The sequence below is a fragment of the Rhipicephalus microplus genome, chromosome 3, assembly GCF_043290135.1.
Source record: "Rhipicephalus microplus isolate Deutch F79 chromosome 3, USDA_Rmic, whole genome shotgun sequence".
In the NCBI taxonomy this organism is placed as follows: Eukaryota; Metazoa; Arthropoda; class Arachnida; order Ixodida; family Ixodidae; genus Rhipicephalus; species Rhipicephalus microplus.
Genome location: NC_134702.1, coordinates 141,024,508 through 141,043,888, shown reverse-complemented (window position 1 = coordinate 141,043,888; position 19,381 = coordinate 141,024,508). Strand labels below are relative to the sequence as shown.

The 19,381-nt window shown below is 42.3% G+C and overlaps 1 long non-coding RNA gene across 1 annotated transcript; it reads left to right on the top strand.

The window, feature by feature from the left end:
- The first annotated feature begins 481 nt into the window (after positions 1–481).
- Positions 482–19,136, top strand: LOC142803373 (uncharacterized). Its single transcript, XR_012894081.1, has 3 exons — positions 482–652; positions 12,435–12,466; positions 18,916–19,136. It is a non-coding gene; the product is annotated as an uncharacterized LOC142803373 (long non-coding RNA).
- The last annotated feature ends 245 nt before the right edge of the window (positions 19,137–19,381 follow it).

Sequence of the window (19,381 nt, the reverse complement as noted above, 5' to 3'; positions counted from 1 at the left end):
ATGGATCGAATGGTCGGCGGCTTGTTTCCATCGTCGCTTTCTACGTGAGGAGGGGGCAACTAACAGCAAACAAAACATAAAATTTGAAATAAGACATCATAACCGGAAGCGATAGCGAGGTCGTGCATGTGCCCTACATAACGCAAAATGTTTTTTTTAATTGCTGACATTATAGGTGCCCTTCCTAATAGGCGATTTTATTGCGCTTTCTGGCTCGCTAATCACATGCGGGAGAGAAAAAAAACAAAACTGATTGAGGAAACAAAGTCATTTTATTAGCCTAATGATGTACTCCCAATGTGCACAAAAAACTGCGCCGAGGCAGTTGTGAGACAACTGTTCACGAGAACAATACCGTGATTGATCGAAAACCCAAGTTTTCCAATTGTCTAAAACCACTGCAGCGCGACAGCGGTTTTAAAAATATAGCCTTGGCAGCCGTAGAGTACAGCGCCTCGTTGCTTATCGAGTCGTGTTCACCGGCGCCAAAGACGAGGGCACGCCGGCCTTGCGCTAGCGATGGCAGTCGGCAGCCAAAGGAGCGGCTATGTACGCATTCTGTGAGCTAGTTCAACTTCGAAATGTCACACCAGTAAACAACACACAAAATTTTGTGAACTACTGATGGTACGCATGGAACCGCCACGGAAAAGTGAGTGATGCCTCGTTGACCCGGCAATGTCCCAAACCGGAAAACACGCCGAAGTGAACGCAAGCTCTGATAGCGAATTGCTTGGATACGCCCCCCCCCCCCCTCTTTTTTTATGGCACTGGACTAAAAATTGAAGCAATCAACCATTTAGCCTGGTGTGAGGTACACTGTAAAGTAAGTCCATGGTTAACTTTGACATATATACAATTAGGACTATTTGTAAGGAAAGGTATATTGATTTTTAGTTTTGGTTGTTCGTCCGCTCTTCAACGAGTCGCACTTCAATCTTCGACGGCCGTTGAAGCTTGTGGCAATAGGATTCCGACACTTTTCGTTCCAAGTTTCGCGGCCCATGTAATTTGACTATGCTTCCAGAGCTGTTAGTCAGTAGCAGCGAGTAACATTGCTCACGCGCAGCGCAACTGGGCTTAGAGAATTCTACCACCATGCGCATTGCGTGAGGTGAGCTATAGCGCATGTCGTCTACTGCTCGCGCATGGCAGTAGAGAAGCCGTGTGCTTCAACTTGGTAAAAGTGTTGAACGTTCAACTATTCTTCACCCAGCTCACGAATAAACATCAAAATATGTTATGTTTTCAAGATCATCGTTCATTTGTTGCTAGGCGCTTTCCCCAACGCAAATTTTGTGTCCGGCATAACCTGGCATTGGTGCATACAGCAAAAGTTATTATGAACGAGCACACAGAAAACAGCTGAGTTACGGTGCTCTTTTCGCAAGCATGATCATTTGTGAAAATGTGTCGCAATATGCATAAAAGAAGCTATGGTGCGACAACCTGTTTACGCGGCGAGTGTAGACAAACTCAAGGTTCGCCAAGCGTTTCAGATTCTTCAAGCGCATCGTTACCATGTGCCAGCACTGTGCTGCTCACTACTTTTCAGAATGGCAACAGTGCTTTGTTTCTCAAATGGGGACATGGCAAAATACTAATGTGACACCGAAATAGAATATCTCAGATCTTTGATACAACTTCTTTGAACTTGTCAGTTTTGCGTGGAATGCGTACCAAATAGCAGTTCGGGTGTTTGTGCCATTTTAACACGATAGCGTTAGAAAGCTCGTGTTGCAGAAATTTTCCCGGTTATATAAGCACCACTGGTTGTGAGCGAAAAATCTCGCGTAAGCAAAAAGAAGCAAATAAAAGAAGAGTAACACTGTGGTACCATTGAGGATCGAACCCGGGCTGTTCATGGGGCAAGCAGGTGTCATGCCACGAAGCCACGATGCCTTTTTATTTCTTGCTTCATTGCCTGTTTCCACAAAGCTACGGTGTTACTTGCAGATGCTTCGGGAAAATACACTACATGAATGCCTTAAAGTGGAAGGAGTGTCCTTAACGCATTTTGTTCGACAGATCTCACGACGAAAACAAGCCCATTCGGCGATTTGTAGGTGCATTTGGGAGGCCATCAAACTACGTTGAAAAAGGCCAGGATAGTGCAGCCATCGCCGCTAAAATTACACAGGAACTTTCAAACAGCTCTAAATATGGACAACTATGTCCATTTAGCCGAAAACATACGCTTTTCCAGAGGCGTTCATCGAGCAAACAGTAAGCCCTAGATAATGTGCTGCCGTCTGTGAGACACTCAGAGACTCTTCATGGCCTCTAAAATGGTGAGCACGTTGTGTGTGTGTGTGTGTGTGTGTGTGTGTGCGTGTGCGTGTGCGTGTGCGTGTGTGTGTGTGTGTGTGTGTGTGTGTGTGTGTGTGTGTGTGTGTGTGTGTGTGTGTGTGTGTGTGTGTTTAAGTATGCACTTAGCGGAAGGGCACACTAGGGAATGGATTTCGCTATCGCGTTCAACTCTCAAAATCGAAGCTTAAAGATCCCCCAATTTTTTCCTGTGTATGTTAAGGCTACGAGAACGCAAAAAAAAGAAAATAACGAAAGCCAAGTCACACGGAAGGCATAAGAAACATGCTGTTTGAACTGAAAGCAACCAATTTTTAGTTGCCATCAAGACACAATCACCAAGGATGCCGAAAATCTGTTAACAGATGGCACACGAGCACAGCGGTGACGTGATGCGCGCGAAGGGAAGCTACCCTCCTCGCACATGCGCGCAGATACTGTGACGCGTCACCTAACGGTGCTAGTAGCACTAGTGCCGAAAGCCGCGTGCTCCTGTATTCACTCTCAAAAAGATTGCGACGGTGTGCTGTGGGCTACCACTTAAAAAACGAGTTGTCAAGTATTTTCACGAGATGTTCAGCTCCACAAGAAGAAACTGGATCATTCCGAAGGCAAGATTTGTTCACTGTTGCAGGAAGTATATAAAGTTATACTGTTGGTTTCCTGCTAACTCGTTAACACTAAGACTAGCAGAGCCGAACATAAGAGCGACTGTGTGCTGCTTCGTTTTTAAGCCTCATGTAAAAATGCTCCTGAACTCCGCTAGGTGGCACGAAAATCTACAAGCATTGGGAATGCCTGATTCACCTGAAGCCAATGACCCCTGAGATTGCTGGACATTTCCTCCTCATGTCAAATTCAGCAAGAGGGGCGTCCATTCTGCGGAGGAAGTTAACCGCCCAAGTTAACTTCTGATAAGTCTAACAGGTCCCAAGGAATCGGGAAGTTTGACACCATCTAAACGTCCTGTGCAGCTGCCTCACAGAATTTTTGCGAAGAACAAGAGAAAGACGGGATGCTTGGCACGTCTAGAGCTAAAGAGATAAAAAGTTTGTTTGCAAGGACTGCCTATTTTTTTGTCAACACGAACAATATTCCTTACCAGCAGTGATTTCTATCCTATGGCAACGCTTTAAGAGGCCGTATACCTAAGTCCTTGAGAGGCCAAGTGTTGATTTTGGCTCATTCGCTATAGACGTAATGCTTCGAGGTGATGTGCAAACTTTTGTAATGATGCGAATAAAGAGGGGATCCATTTGCTGAAAAAAAGTTTTTTACGCGTGTTTAGCACTTCCCTGGAGTAGTCTTCCCTAATGGTTAAATACGTACCCTTTATTTAACGGCTGTTGGATAACGCCCCTTTCTTGGTTTTTAAAAAAAACTCAAGTGCACGATAACTTGCTGGTTTCGATCTTGAGTGTGTATCTAGCCAGTCATTAAGCACGCTCGGTCATTGGAGGGCCTATGTAAAGTTAAGTTGCGCGGCGCAGTGGCGAATTAATATTTCTCTGGAGTGCTCGCATGATTCTTGGTCAGTATCAGCAATGCCATTGAACTACAAGTTGTTCCACCTTGAATAGTTTTTAGCTTCATCAAGGCAGTTCCCCAATGCTAAGGTTCGACCAGCAGAACCAACTACGGCAGGTTCTACCGATTCCAACTGTTTAGTACGCTCGCAGGTGGTCCCGACACTAGCCAAATAGGTATACAGGTCGAAAAGTGCAGCTGTGTTCACAAGAAATGGTGTTTTGATGTCCTACGCTTTTGTTCGTAGCTTGAACTGAGCAGCAGGGAGCTCACTTAGTTCGGAGAGAATTCTTGCCATTTCTGGCCCGTGGTGGGTCTCTATATCTCCCGCAAGATATAGTATGTTGTAGACAACAGCCATACACTCGCTACACATATGCATCAAACACTTCGGGCTCAATAGCTGGACCAACTTGTATTCACTGGTCGTTTTCTATGCACAACTAATACGGTAGATTAACCTGCATGGCGGAGCGGAGCAGGTTAATGGATGTTAATGTGGCACTGCCACCAAACCCACAGTGCAGTGCAGAGCCATGCGTCGTCTTTGTGTATGAGCAGGAGAGCAAGTTGTAGGGGATAGTAGAGCGTGGTATAAAAAAGCAGAACGAGAGAGAGATAAAATGCAGGAAAGACAAAAGAAGAAAAGACAAAAAAGAGCAAGGAGGTCAGAGAGAGAGAAAAAATAGAGACGGAAAGAGACAAAGAAAACAGAGTGAAAGAAAGATCGACAAAGCAAGAAAGAGGCACATAAAGAGAGCAAAGAACAAGGAAACATAACTGAACACAAGAATGTGAAGCAGAGAAAGCGTAGCCACTTGCGATATAATATTGCGTGGGTTCGAATAAAAAGGTGACAAGAGAAGATCCTAGCCAAATCATGTCCACTAGGTGTCCGACAACTCTGATGTGACCCAGCTTTGCAAAACTTACTGCAAGATGCACTGATTTCTCGCACAAATATTTCATTGCTTCAGTATCCCGTGCTAAATTGACTATTGAATGGCATGGTATTAAGCAAAGAACAATGAAAAGTCGTCCCAGGAACTGGAGTACATGCATCAATGAGACTAAGGCCCAGACACCACCTTGATGCCTCGGTGCTTACATCATTGTCGTGGTATATGAACGACTGTGCATGTTTTGATGAACACGTATGCTTAATTATTGAGAGCGCAGGTTATGCGTGTCATTATTGAAGTGATACCGTTCTAGTCGTTTTTTTGGTCGGAACACCATATGCAAACACAGTTTTGATTTTGAGAAGCGCGGATTAAAACAGTAGAATAAGTGAACCTTTTTAGGTTTTGAAAGAATGCGCAGTGCGACGAAACTCCCACAGCACAATGTAGAGCCCTTTTGAAAGAGATTTGCGAAAGACCCGTCATGTTACCACAGCATTTATTGCGCTTGAGTGCTGATCCACATGCAGGTCACGTGATCAAATCCCGGCCATGGTGACCAGGATTTCCACGCAGGCGAATTTGCTTCAGGCGCGTGCACTTGAGGCCCATGTAGATTTCAGTACATGGTAAAGAAACCTTGGTGGTAGCAATTTTCAGAGCCCTCCACCACAGCGCTTATCACGGGACGTTCTACCCAGCTCGTGTTAAAAGCGAGTCTGTCGAAGGCGAGTTCATCGAAGGTTTTATGGCTCACCTTGGCTTGCGCCTTAAGGAAAAAAATCCTTGAAGAACATTTGGGTTTCGCTATTAGGTTTATGTTTGCGCATACCACTAACTGGCTATGATGACTGCGCATAGACTATATTTAATTTAGATGACATTGAATCACCAATGCGGAAACACAATCGACGCAGTGGGGTGTATAATAGCGGTTTACAAAACGACTGTGTCGACATACTTGTGCATGGAGACGGTCGTTCTTATTGCTCTTCAGGAGAAACTATATAAAACGGCAAGTCTTTACTAATAACGTGACTGCGGGCCATTTGCATCTCAAGCCCGATGATTTTTCAAGAGCAATTTCGTGCTTGCCTGGTTCGTCTTAGCCCGTTTAGAGGGCACCACCTATCCTGACTCCGAGGGTATTTAGGCCTATGATATTTGCGTCTTTCGCTTTTGAGCTCACTCTAACTTGCGTAATCCGGCTGAAACTAGGGGACCCTAAGCGGCGCTTGCACTTTGCCATGTTTTGATGCAGCGGCTGGAGTCTCGAAAAAGCAGATTTTGAGAGTAGCCACGTACGAAGGTCCATTTGCAAGATAGGACATAGAGCGTGGAGCCTATCCAGTAAGTATAATGTGATTTGCATATGCAGAATCCTTCTTTCATCTGGCAACACAGAAACGTGTAGCAGTATATGTAAAATAAAGGCCTCTGACACACCTGACAATATACAGTGACCCGCGTACATAACACAAAAGCATTGCATGAGCAACGCACCGAAGTGTAAATCCCGTAAAATATGTTATTAACATTTTTTGTTGCGTTATGAACTAACGTTTTAGTGCGTGTGGCCTCCTATACCATAAATAATGCGTTATTCTTTATTCTTTATTCTTTATTCATCAGATACCCCGCAGCCCACTAAGGCGTTATAGTAGGGGGGTTACATCAATAAAGGACGCACATCTCCGTTCACACACACAATACAACTTTGTTCACGCATAAATAACTGAAATACATTTTCGTTCACACACATAGTAGAATTTTGTTCACACATCAATACCTTTTCGTTCAGGTTACAACATGGGTTTACAGCAGTGAATAAAATACACCTTCGTTCCCACTATGTACTTGCATTTCAGTTAGCCTGTTCCACTGTTTAATCGTTCTAGGAAAAAATGAATTGGCATACATGTTCGTTTTAGCTGGGTATTCCCGAATTTTGCAACTATGATCAGAACGTTTAGAAGTGTAATGAGGGTTGTGTAGGTATATTTCTCTATTAATTCCAGTTTTATTGTAGTAAATGCAATAAGGAAATTTTAATCTCTGCTTATGGCGGCGCTCAGAAAGACACTCCCATCCCAGCTCAGCCTTCATTGCAGTGCAGCTCTCCCTCCTTCCGTACCGTCCCAAGACGAACCTGGCAGCACGATTTTGTAATTGTTCTAGAGCAGCAATGAAGGTTATCTCGGCGGGGTCCCACACGACACAACCGTATTCTAAGATAGGTCTGATACAAGTAGTGTATGCCATACTTTAAATTCACGTGCGAACATCGCAGGTTTCTTTGAATGAAATTTAAGGCCTTACCAGCTTTGGCTATGAGAGTGTCAACCTGAGGCCTCCATGAACATTCATATGATAGTATTATACCTAGGTACTTATATGTACTCTCTTGTTTAACTGTACATTGTTCAGATGGTACTGTGACTGAAATGGTTGCATCTTTTTGGTAAATGAAATATGTACACACTTTGTTATATTCCAATTCATTTTCCATTTGGTACACCAGTTATGAATCAGCGATAAGTCTTTCTGAAGTTCTAATACATCATTGTGATCAAAAATTTTTCTGTACACAACACAGTCATCCTCAAACAACCGTATAGAAGATGAAATTTCAGCAGAGATATCATTACCATAAATTAAAAACAATAGCGGACCCAGGATGGAGCCTTGTGGGACCCCCGAGGTGACATCGGCGTATTCGGAGCATTTTCCATTCAGTACTACGGTTTGTGTTCTTTGGGAAAGGTAACATTTGATCCATTTAAAAAACAGTCTTATCAATGTTCAGGGTGGTAAGCTTAAACAGTAAGAGTAAACGTGATACCGTGTCAAACGCTTTCCGAAAATCCAAGAAGACACCGTCAATCTGTCCTACAGTATCTACGCCCGATATTACATCATGATAAAATTCGACTAATTGTGTTGTGCAAGACAGCCCTCTGCGAAATCCATGCTGCTCGTTGATTAGTACCTTATGCTTGTTTAAATGATTTATAATTTCTTTGTATAAAATATGTTCGAGAATTTTACACGGGATAAACGTAAGCGATATTGGTCTATAATTACCAACGTCTTTTTTGGATCCACCTTTATGTATCGGTACCACGTGCGCAATTTTCCAGTCATGTGATAAGGTACCTGTCGCTAAAGATCTTTCAAAAATTGCATAAAGATACAAAGAAATTGGCGCCGCACAACGCTTGAGTACACGCGGAGAAATTTCATCTGGACCACTAGATTTACTCTCATCAACGTCCTTCAATAGTTTTTCAATTCCATTAACACTAAGCTCGACAGGAAGCATAGGCGAAATGCTCATAATAGTTGTACGATAATTACAGCTGTGTTTGGGTAAGAATACCGAGTGGAAAAAGCTGTTTAGGCATGCAGCCTTATCCTCGTCATTCGTAATTAACTTGCCGTTATAACTCCTGTATTCCAAAGAAATCTGAGCCACACTGGTTTAAGTACTTCCAAAGTATTTTAGGATTTGATTTCATTTTGTTGCTCAGCTCAGTGAAGTAATCATCTTTAGCTTTTTCTATCTTTAGCTTATATTCGTGAGTAATCAACTTCAGTTTTTCAGAGTGAGCAACTGATTTGTTTTTCTTGAATGCGCCTAATGCCCTCTTCCTTTTGTTGATAAGTTTTAATATATGTGCTGTTACCCATGGTTGTTTGTGCTTTCTTAGCCGTGATGAATGAACACTGGGGATATGTCTATTTGTTAACTCGGAAAATATATTCTTAAATTTGTCCCACATATCATGCACATTGCCCTCCTCAAAAAGACATTCGAAAAGAGGGAACGAATTACGAAGTTTTTTAGAAATTGCATCGTAGTCACCCTTGTCATAAAAGTAGATCCTTCTACACTCTAAAAAAATATCGAGTAAAAAGGGTGTCTTTTTGTCCCCCAACAATAATCGTCATCAGGCTTGTGTGCGCTTCCTTTCTTGAAAAGTCGACGCTGGCCACTTTCCTATCGAGAATGCAATGTAACCCTGATAATGGGCATGTCGATTGTGACCGGAATGTACTGGGCGTGGGGCGGTAGTGCAAGGATGGAACGCAATATAGATGACGATTATTCTTGTGGGACAAAAAGCCACCCTTTTTACTCGCTCTTTTTTAGAGTGTACTCGTAGGTAACTTCGCACACACTGTTTTCTTTCGGATACAAGCAACAACAGCAAGATGGTCACTAATTCCTGGAATCACAGTCACGTCATTTACGAAATTTGGCGAGTTACAAAACAACAAGTCTAACACAGCGTCATTGCGAGTAGGGGTGGTAACGTACTGCGTCAAGCCAAACGCGTCAACGATATTTTTCATCGCAAGGTTCATGCGCCCGCTTATACTTACACAGGAACCATTACCCCGCCCCGCCGCGGTGGTCTAGTGGCTAAGGTACTCGGCTGCTGACCCGCAGGGCGCGGGTTCAAATCCCGGCTGTGGCGACTGCATTTCCGATGGAGGCAGAAATGTTGTAGGCCCGTGTGCTCAGATTTGGGTGCACGTTAAAGAACCCCAGGTGGTCAAAATTTCCGGAGCCCTCCACAACGGCGTCTCTCGTAATCATATGGTGGTTTTGGGACGTTAAACCCCACATATCAATTAAATCAGGAACCATTACCCGAGGATAAGACAGGCAGATTAAAATCCCCCCCCCCTAGGAGTATTGTCTGGGCTTACGCTTCAGAAAGAATTTCATCTAACGTTTGCATTATGCTAATATCTGAGCTCGGCGAGCGATAAACCACTCCGACCAAAAACGCGAAGTTATCAGGCAGTATTATCTTGCACCATACAGACTCCAGTGCGTCGCACTTATAATCAACTTCAAATGACTGTAAGCAAGAACGAACAAGTAAAAAAGCGCCACCACCTGCCGTGAGCTTATCGTTGCAATAGACGACGTAATTTTGTGGAAACACCTCACTATCAGCAATCGAGGGCTTTAGCCAAGATTCTGTGCCAAGGACTATATCTGCGTTAACACTTTCAATTAAGCCCAATAGCTCAACAACTTTATTAACTACGCTTCGGCAGTTCACAATGACGGCAACAAGTTCTTGACATCGGTATTTCTCCTTTTTTCTAGTTTTTCATTGCCTGCGTACTGGGACGACCTCTTCTTTTTCGTCATCCCACCTGAAAGCCCTGCCGTTAATAATCAGTTTGTCAAAATTCAGCTTCACTTTATTGTTCTTATCCTCTCTTTTTGTCTTAGCATATTCCCACAGCTTATTCCTAATACTTCTTGTCTCATGTGAGTAATCTTCGCTAGCGCTGTACTGGGAATTCTTGAATCTTTTGGCATTGAGAAGCACTGCCTGACGCTCTTTGTACAATGAAAATTTAACAATAATTGGCCTCTTCTTATTCTCATTATAGCGTCCTAAGCGATGTGCCCTTTCCACAGACTCAGGTTCCATTGCAAGGCTTGTTTTGCAAATATTCTTTATTATAGCTTCGGATTCATCCCAGGATTCTGAGGTTTTATCATCAACGCCATAGAAAACAAGATTTGTCCGGCGACTTCTGTTTTCGAGGTCATTCGTTTTTTTTTTTTTTTGCAGATCTTTCACCTGTTGCATGAGTTGCCGTATTATAGCTGCCTGTTCCGTTACAATCTTGCTGATGTCCCTTATCTGGTTCTGAGTTTGGCTAAGATTATCTTTTACTTCCATCAGTATGTTCTCATTTTTTTCGAACCTGGGTTCAATGCCGTTTAACTTTGAAATTAAAGTTTCCTGCCCACTCTGCAAACATTTCAGCACTTCCATCTCCGGTGTCTTAGCAGGACCTGGGTTCAGTTCAACATCCCCCGCGAGTATTAACAACAAAATCAAATACAGCACTCTGTTAGAAAGTAATCGGAATCTCTTCAGACGCGACGTATGCATCTTGCACCCGTGGTTTTTGTTACGAACAGTTAGCAACGTGGGAGGAGCCGGCAATGCATATACAAGTCTCCGCGATTGAGATGGGTAGTAATGACTAACCTGCACCAGCAACAGGTGACTTATAATGAAATAGGTGACTTATAATGCCATAGGTGGTGTCGGAGTGTTTATGTTGCTTTGCCGAAAAGCATACTCCGCTTTAGCCCCGCAGAGTGTCCAACGTAACAATAATTCCTGCAGTGCGTAAAATTTACGCTATACTCACTTGTTTTTTTTCTTCTTTTTTTGCAGCTACCCTTCTAGATATCCTTCACAAAATTTGGGGACATAAGTACGTGGCGGCATCTTTTGACTGCAGATATGTCAATCTCTCAAAACTCAATCAAAACAAAATGAAAGAAAGTCATATCTGAAGAAAAACGTTGTTAGCAAAAATGACCCCGAGTTACTAGTAGGAGAGACAAACTGCATCATTTGGTTAAAGTTGCACTACTGCACAACAAAACGAGTGGCTTACTAAGTCAATTCAAAACCACCCATTGGAAACATATGGTGTTGCATTGTTAAAACGCTCGGGTAAGCCATGTGGTTTGCAAAGAGTCAGCGTGAGCTTACCAGAATGTTACAGCAGGTCCTCCTGCATGCGACCGAGAGTAGATTTTTCTGACTAGAATTTTTCGTAACGCGTTTTTTGTAGATTTCCCACTCAGTTATGACACACCAGCGCTGTCTCCGACGAGCGATAGCGCTGCGTCGCCAATAACCTCCAATACTGTTGAAAGCATGTTAAGCTCGTAGTGCTACAGAAATAAATATACCTTCAAAACTAGCATAGACAGGCTAAAAACACATGTTTCTTTTTGCGAGATGCATGACGTACCTACATTAAGTTTACTGTCGCACTGACTTTCAAGGGCGCTCTTGTTTTTGCTCAAGCAGAGCAATGCTTCAATCGGTCCCCATTAGGGCTAATAGTGTCTTCCCTGTAAACACAGCGGCTTCCTGGCCCGCAATCGTCACGGTCAGATCGTTCATCGGCACATATCTGAAAAGAGTAGCCAATTCGCAGATTAGTTACTGTTTATACAATGACAGGTTCTTTAAGCAAGTGTCGTATTAATTTTAAACAGAACATCAAAACAACTACGTTGCGTTTACGCAATAACGTGAGGCAGAAGGTATAAGAATAAAAATTGTGTATTTCGAGATTTGTTTGTCCAAGGGAGTCCACCTGCTTCTTGACGTCTCCACTTTGTGCATCGTAGCATTTTTCTTTGTGCGGCATATAAAGGGTAACCATGTAAACTTCCAGTGTTTTTGCGTTTATATGGTAATTGTACAAAACTGTGCCTCAGTTCCAAGAAAATGCTGGAACTGTCCATACGAAAGCAAAAACTTAAAACGCTGTATAGACTAACAACAGCCGACACTTCGTTTCACGTGTGGTGTGGTGTTATTTGCCAAAATATCCACACAAGAAAGTATAAAGCCAACGCTAACACGAAGTTCAAATATAGCAAGTGAAAATGTATCAGGTGTGTGCTGTCTATAGCGTTCACGTTACCGACCCGTTTTGCCCAACACGCTGTTCTTCGCGAAGCAACCCACACTTCCCTTAAATATTTTCCCCTTTATGCTTAATCTGCGGCCAATAACGTCGGTTGCACATTGTTCTCATTTGAGTCACCATCACACGCTGCCCACGCACGCTTTCACTGGCGCATGGCATACAAGTCATCGACTAATGCTCTCGATTCGTACATTATAGGAAACCAGCGAATGGACTGGCGCATCAGGAAGGTAAGTTTAATTTTCCTCGCAACAGGCATACATGACAAGCAAGTTGGCCCCTTTAGCAATTGAACCTTGGTACGTAGCGCGCTGTTCCAGACATTTTCTGAAGTGTCGTGCCACTGCCTAAACAGATGGTCAGATATACGTGACACAAGACTATAGAACAGCCATGTATTACGCTATGCGGCCATGATATGTATATATATGAAGGATTAGGTCGTGGATGCTTTGGTGTCCAGTGCGCACCCAGTGCACCGTTGTTGTTGCCTCGAAACCAAATACGCACACTGCGACTTATCGCTTAGTTGGGCTTTGGAGGTGAGCAGCTTGTGCTTCGATGACCGAGAGCACTTCCTACGCGCATGAATACTGTACTGCCGCCGAAACAAGGAAAAATGGGTGCCCTGTAGTGGTCCTTTTAGTAGGCCAGAACAGAGGTGAAACAGTGAATATTTTTTTTTCGCAAGTACAGTCTCTGATACATTCGAGAAATGGTGAGGTATATAAAACAATCTTTAATGCATGAAGCGATCGTTCGTAGGCACTTTTGTTTATTTGATTGTCTTCTTATTCAAAGATTGATTTATATGTGGGGTTTAACATCCCAAAACCACCATATGATTATGAGAGACGCCGTAGTGCAGTGCTCTTAAAATTTTGATCACCTGGAATTTTTTACACTGCCCCAAAATATGTTCTTAGTTCAACAATGTAGATAAAGCACCTGCTCTTCTCGCTTCAGAGCGTTGAGCTGGTTTATTAAGCCGGAGCAGAGAAACACTGCACCTGATGACTTTGAGTTTTGACGTTTCATATGCACGGGCTTATCTGTATTTGCATATGTCCTTGTTACTTACATTAGGACTACACACCTTAGGGTTTTGGTGTATTCGTCGTGCGTTGTCGGGCACAGCCCATACAAAGTATTCTCTACACGTCTTGACGATGAAATTAGTAACAATGGATAGTTAACAATAAAGATCCCAAGTACAGTGGGAATCGATGATATGCGAAGCACGAATGAGGAAGGTTGATATGTCACTTTAAAATCAGCACAACGTTATGAGGTGGACCTAAAATATGCCTCACATGACTGACATGGGATGATTATTATATTTGTGCGTGGCTCATCAATGCTCGTCATCAATTCGCGTCTCGTAATACCAAATTTGGTATATGTTTAGATAGTAGTAGAGTTTGGTATATGTTTAGACACATTATACGTAGCGTGTAGTCATGTTTTCTATGACACACATGTCATGATTACCATGTATGGACGTGTCATTTATCTTGGTCGTCTGTTCACGTCCCGTGATACCAAATTTGGTGTACGTGAAAGTAGAAAAGAGCCGGAAGCATCATTAGCGTGGCACGTAGTCTTGTTCACACATGACACATATCTCATGATTATCAAGTTTGCACCAATTATACACTTTCGTAATGCGTTCACGTTCCTTAATACAAAATTTGGTATATGTGAACCTTTGTGAAACATGCGCGAGCGCATGATGAGCGTGGAATGTGGGTATGTCTTAAACGACACGGATCTTATGATTTCCACGTTAGGGTCTGTCCCTTATGTTCGTCATGCAGTCATCTTATACCATACCAGTTTTCCAATATGCCATGTCAACAAAACCACTGCAAGAGCAGCAAGGCCATAAAAAGTGAATCATGACTTACATTTCATGATTTTCACGGTATGACTAGTAAATTATGCTCGTCATACAGTCATATTATGCTACAGACATTACGGTATGGGTAGTATTGTCGAAACGGCCACGAGAGCTAAAAGTCGTAGGTGGCGGGATAGATAGATAGATTGATAGATAGATAGATGGAAGGATAGATAGATAGATAGATAGATAGATAGATAGATAGATAGATAGATAGATAGATAGATAGATAGATAGATAGATAGATAGATAGATAGATAGATAGATAGATAGATAGATAGATAGATAGATAGATAGATAGATACGCTCAAAGTCACCGAAGTTCGCCTAGAAAGGCTTCGCATTTATTAACGTAAGAGGCTTCTTGGAGCGAAAATTTCACACACGTGCTGGTGTGCATTTTCATCGTTATGTCTCTCCTGTATCTGCGCGAAATTCTTCCAATACTTAAGTTCATTCGGAATAGTTTTGGCGCGTTCCGACGCCCGAATTTGATGAAGAAATCGCAAAGGCTTTAAAAGCCTCCGAAGTTTTCGTGATCATGCTTTTTTTTTTCATTTGTGCATGCGAAAATATGGCTTTCCAGCAATAACCATATAGTTTCGTTTCTTACACTCCCGAATATTGTCACCGTTAAACAATTCAAAAGGTGCTATATTTGTTTTCCCTAACATCAGCTATACTCGAAGGGACGATTTGAACTTCTAGGTTAATTGATGAGGGTTGAAACCAACGAGCCCTTTAAGACATAAAAATATGAAGTCCTATTCGTGGCGTTCTTTACAGATCACCCACCTCTAATGTATCTGGTCACCTTTCACATTTCTCATGGCGTGCTGAACTAGCTTTTATTTCAAATAGAAATGGTTATGAGAGCCGGTGGCAAGAATAATATTATTGTACGATATTATTGTAGTGTACATAGCTTACTATGATTGCTTTAGTAAGTATGGTCTTAAATGTTTCATCTCATCACTAACTCAATGCTTTGATGAATAGTAGAATTTTTTAAATTAGAAAGTGTTCTAACTAACCTCAACTTACCGATTACTGCAGGTGTTATTAACACGGAGCTTATGGTTTAATTTCCGGTCTTTGTAGTTTTGGATGATCATTTCGCTAATGTTGATATCTCATACGTCACCACAACGTTCGATACAAATAGATTAACTTCTGCTATTCGCATCGCCCACTGGTCTCCTCATAATTTATTTGTGAGCCTACAAAGGCTTTGAATTTTTTTTTATTGTTCACAAAGACAGTTACTACCACCTGCACTTTCGCGCGCTGCAAAAATCGAATAAATAACTCACGACCCTTTGGATGACGAATGACATATTAAGAGCAGAGAGAAAAAAAAGCAATTTGTGTAAGAACACTAAAAGACCGTCATTCAATAATTCTGTGCCTAATATGTGTAAGAAGTATTGAAATATACTCTGTAGACCTCTCTAGAAAACGCGAGGGCGACACTACGAAAACATAATTTTTTTAGAATGAAGGCAAATATAAAAGGACTGACAAATGCTGCATGATTTTTCAAACGGTAAGGGACCCACGGTTATCTGTGCAACACAAATATTTCAACACGGCAGCATAACTTTCAGCCCACCTGCTAAGATCTAGTGCATCTTCCGATCATTTAACAATATTTAGGAGCAGTCCGCCGTCAACTGTTCAACCTGAAAGAAATCATCCGTGTAATTCATTTCATCTTTTTCTGGTTGGGGCAAGTCAGATACTATTTACTATCCGCCACGCTTTCAACATGTGGTATGCCCTGAATTGATCAGTATTTCAATACGCCATTTAATACTGATTGAAGACACAACTAGAAAACTTATTTGCTATAACTATTCATTCTTCTCAACTGGCAAATTTTTGCATATATTAAAACGTTGTAAAGTTATCACAGTTTTCAAGAAAGGTAACAGAGACCTGCTATTGTAGTACCATCCAAATTCTATCCTTCTCTGGCTAAGTAAATTAGTCGAAAAGTTACCTTTGTTCAGAATAATAAAGTACTAGGATCAGTTCCACGTAATCGTTCGTTGTCGCTTCGATTTTTCGGCAGAAAGTTCTACAAATTTAGCTTTATTTTGTCCTAAAGATTTCATTAGAACCACTCTTGATAGGAATAAATTATCTGCATGTTTTCGTCTTCCTAGGTCTTACTAACGCGTTTTTCTCTATTTATTATGCAAGTTGGTGTCGTAAACTAAAAGAATATGGGATCACTGGCCTGCTTCAATGTTTTGAATAATTATTTAGGTCACCAAGACTTTTATGGTGTAAGCACGTGAAACATTCTCTTCTCCCAAAATAACTAACCATAGAGTAAAACAGAGTTCAATCTTGGGCCATTAGTCCTTCTCTTTATGTTTATACTTATGTTTAGTCTTTCTCTTTATGTTTCTACGGACCAGGTATTCACACATTCACACAAAGGTGCGTTGCTGCATGTTTTCACTTCTTGAAACCATAGTCAACCTTTCTTCTTTAAAGCTTTTCTTTGTCAGATTTTACCACTCTTTTACATGTTCTTGCGAAAGCGCTGTATTGTACGGAATGGTTTCCTACTTCTTTTACAGTGACACTTATAATAGGGTGCAACGGAAGGACTGGATGCGTAGTGGCGTGGTTGTCCGCCATGGCCACCCTACCAATGTCTATAATGCTTATAGCGCCGAATCATTAAAGAAACAATCAGGGCCAAGCGCGTTTTGTCAGCATGGGAGTCCCTTATTTCGCCAAAAAGCAACACTCGTGCTTGAAACTCTGCAAAAAGTCCCAATCCGGTGTCATGCCAGGCAAGGAATCGCGTTAACAGGAGAAATGTAGCACGATGTGAGAGTAACATAACAAACAGGTGTTACGCAATGTGAATTGAGTAACCTCTTGGTGACTTGAAGCTTCTCACATATTTCAGAAGGATCAGGCATATTTCTTCATCGTTATGACCTTTATCAGCAGCAATGTGCACGTCGTTTTGCACAGATGCAGAGGTGCTGCATCGCTTCCTCGCAGAGTCGTGAATAGTGCCATAGTGTAAACTTCCCGAATTCGTAATAATTATGGCATAGTGGGAACTTTTCAACCATATTTGTAGAACATTTACCAAAGAGTTTACAGCGACCTCTTAAAAGGCTGCTCCTCAATTTTTCATTTTGACGGTGATACACGCCGGCCCGGCGTTCCGTTTTGTCAGGGAACTTGCTTATCGAAATTTCTGCATTCAGTGGTGGTAAATGTGAAGCACTAATCTGTATATTAACACAAAAAATTGTAAGTCCGAGGTCCACCAAGACTGCAGTGACGTATTTCCATACCGGAAATGCCATCACAAAGCTACGCGTGATCACAAGAGAAACAAAAAAATTTCGTCAGTCGTACTGTAACCCATGACCTCTCGATGGGCGTGAACAATTGTCGAGTACGTTATAGCAATTGCGCCCTGGCCGCAGATTTTGTAGGCTTTAAAAACAGGCGTCTTCTATCCAACTCTGTCCTCTTTCATCGTTCTTCGTAGAGTGAAGTAATGTGCAATGACCATAACACACACAATTAAATCCTTCAACGCGTCGTTTCTTCGGGTTAGTCCTGTTCGGTGAGTTTTGAATAGAAGTGCAATTTTGTCAACGCCTTGACATACCACCTGTTTGAAACATTACTCAGAGCGTTGGCGTGGCTTGTGGCATTCATAGACACATATCCACTGAGTGAATGATGATGAGTGCGGCGAAGCTTCTCGGGCTCTCAGGTCGGGGTCCACTTGTCTTTCTGCTTGTTTGATCGCCACCTCTTGAACGCGCGTCTCTATCGCATCCGTCCGTCCATCCGTCTGCCTTTTTAGGATAACGGGCAGACAGACGAGGTGGCTATGACACCGTAGAAAGGCCTAGGCCTCAGCCTAAAGGGAGCTTCGTTTTAGAATAGCTCTGTAATGCGCCTGGTTTTCTGGCCACATTCCCCGTTCCCTACGTTCCCCGTTCCCCACATTCCCCAGTTACGCTCGTTCCGCAAAATATCGCAATCGGCCAACAGTAAAGAAACAACGCACGCTGCGTTTCCATCTAACCGAGCTGTTAGATAGAGATGCAGCGTGCCTCATAAGTGCCATGTTACACTCTTCTGTAAAAGACTTCGCAAACAAGGCTAAGAAAGCTCGTCTTACTACAAGGGCCATTGCTTTCAGTGCGTGTCAAAAAACCAGTGTTTGTCGATAACCATATGTTAGACCGCTGAAACTAAGTGCTGATTTTTTTAAGCATTCTCACTAAAAAGTAAAAATTGGCAACTTTTGTGGGTTGACAATTGCCAAATGAAAGCCAGAAAGAGATCTGAAAGTCATGTTTTTCACATTTCTATGCTCAGCGATCTTTCCATCCATTTGTAACTTCAACCGACAACGCGCATTGCAAATAGGGCTTTCTATACATTATAATAAGCATAGAAACTGTTCCAACATCTCGCGAACACTCATTTTTCAACTGTTCATATAAACACGCGTAGCTTACCGGAAGACTGTGACAATCTTATCAACTTGATGTTCTTCTTTGATCATGGTTTTTCCGTCATCTGCCTTTCTGCAACTTGGCTGTCATCATCAGATGACGTAATGTTTGGTCCGCCCGGTTACCATGCCGAGTTCGCTCACCGCGCTACCAGTCGACATTGTGGTTCTGTCATTTTTATACGCAATGCACTAGTGTACACCTGTCGCTATGATTTAGCCCTTTCCACTGAAAACTGCGAATCTGTATGGCTCTTCTTTTCAAGGTAAAATAGTAGTCCTGGGATGCATTTATCGCTCGCCATTCTCACCCTACCAGGAGTTCTGCTCTGCCCTTGATGAAATGCTAAATGGAGGTGACGACGAACAAAAAACCTAATCATCGTGGGAGACATCAATATAAGCATTCCTGATATGCCTCATACCTCGTGCTTGGAATATGTTAAATGTTTTCAAGGTAATAAACTGAAGTCTTCAATTTTTCGACTCCACACGCAGTATTACTGGTGGTTCTAGCACTCTCATTGACCATGTTCTAACAAATCTCACTACAGATCATTCTGCCAGTGTTGTTCACTTTCTGTTTACTGGCCACTATCCTGTCTTTCTCTTAGTAGATAGCCGCGTGAAACATAAACTGAAAACTATAACTAAAGTGGTAGTTTCAATCAATAAACTTTGCGACATCCTTTCTAACACAAATTCGACAGATGTCTTAAACGCTAGATCTAC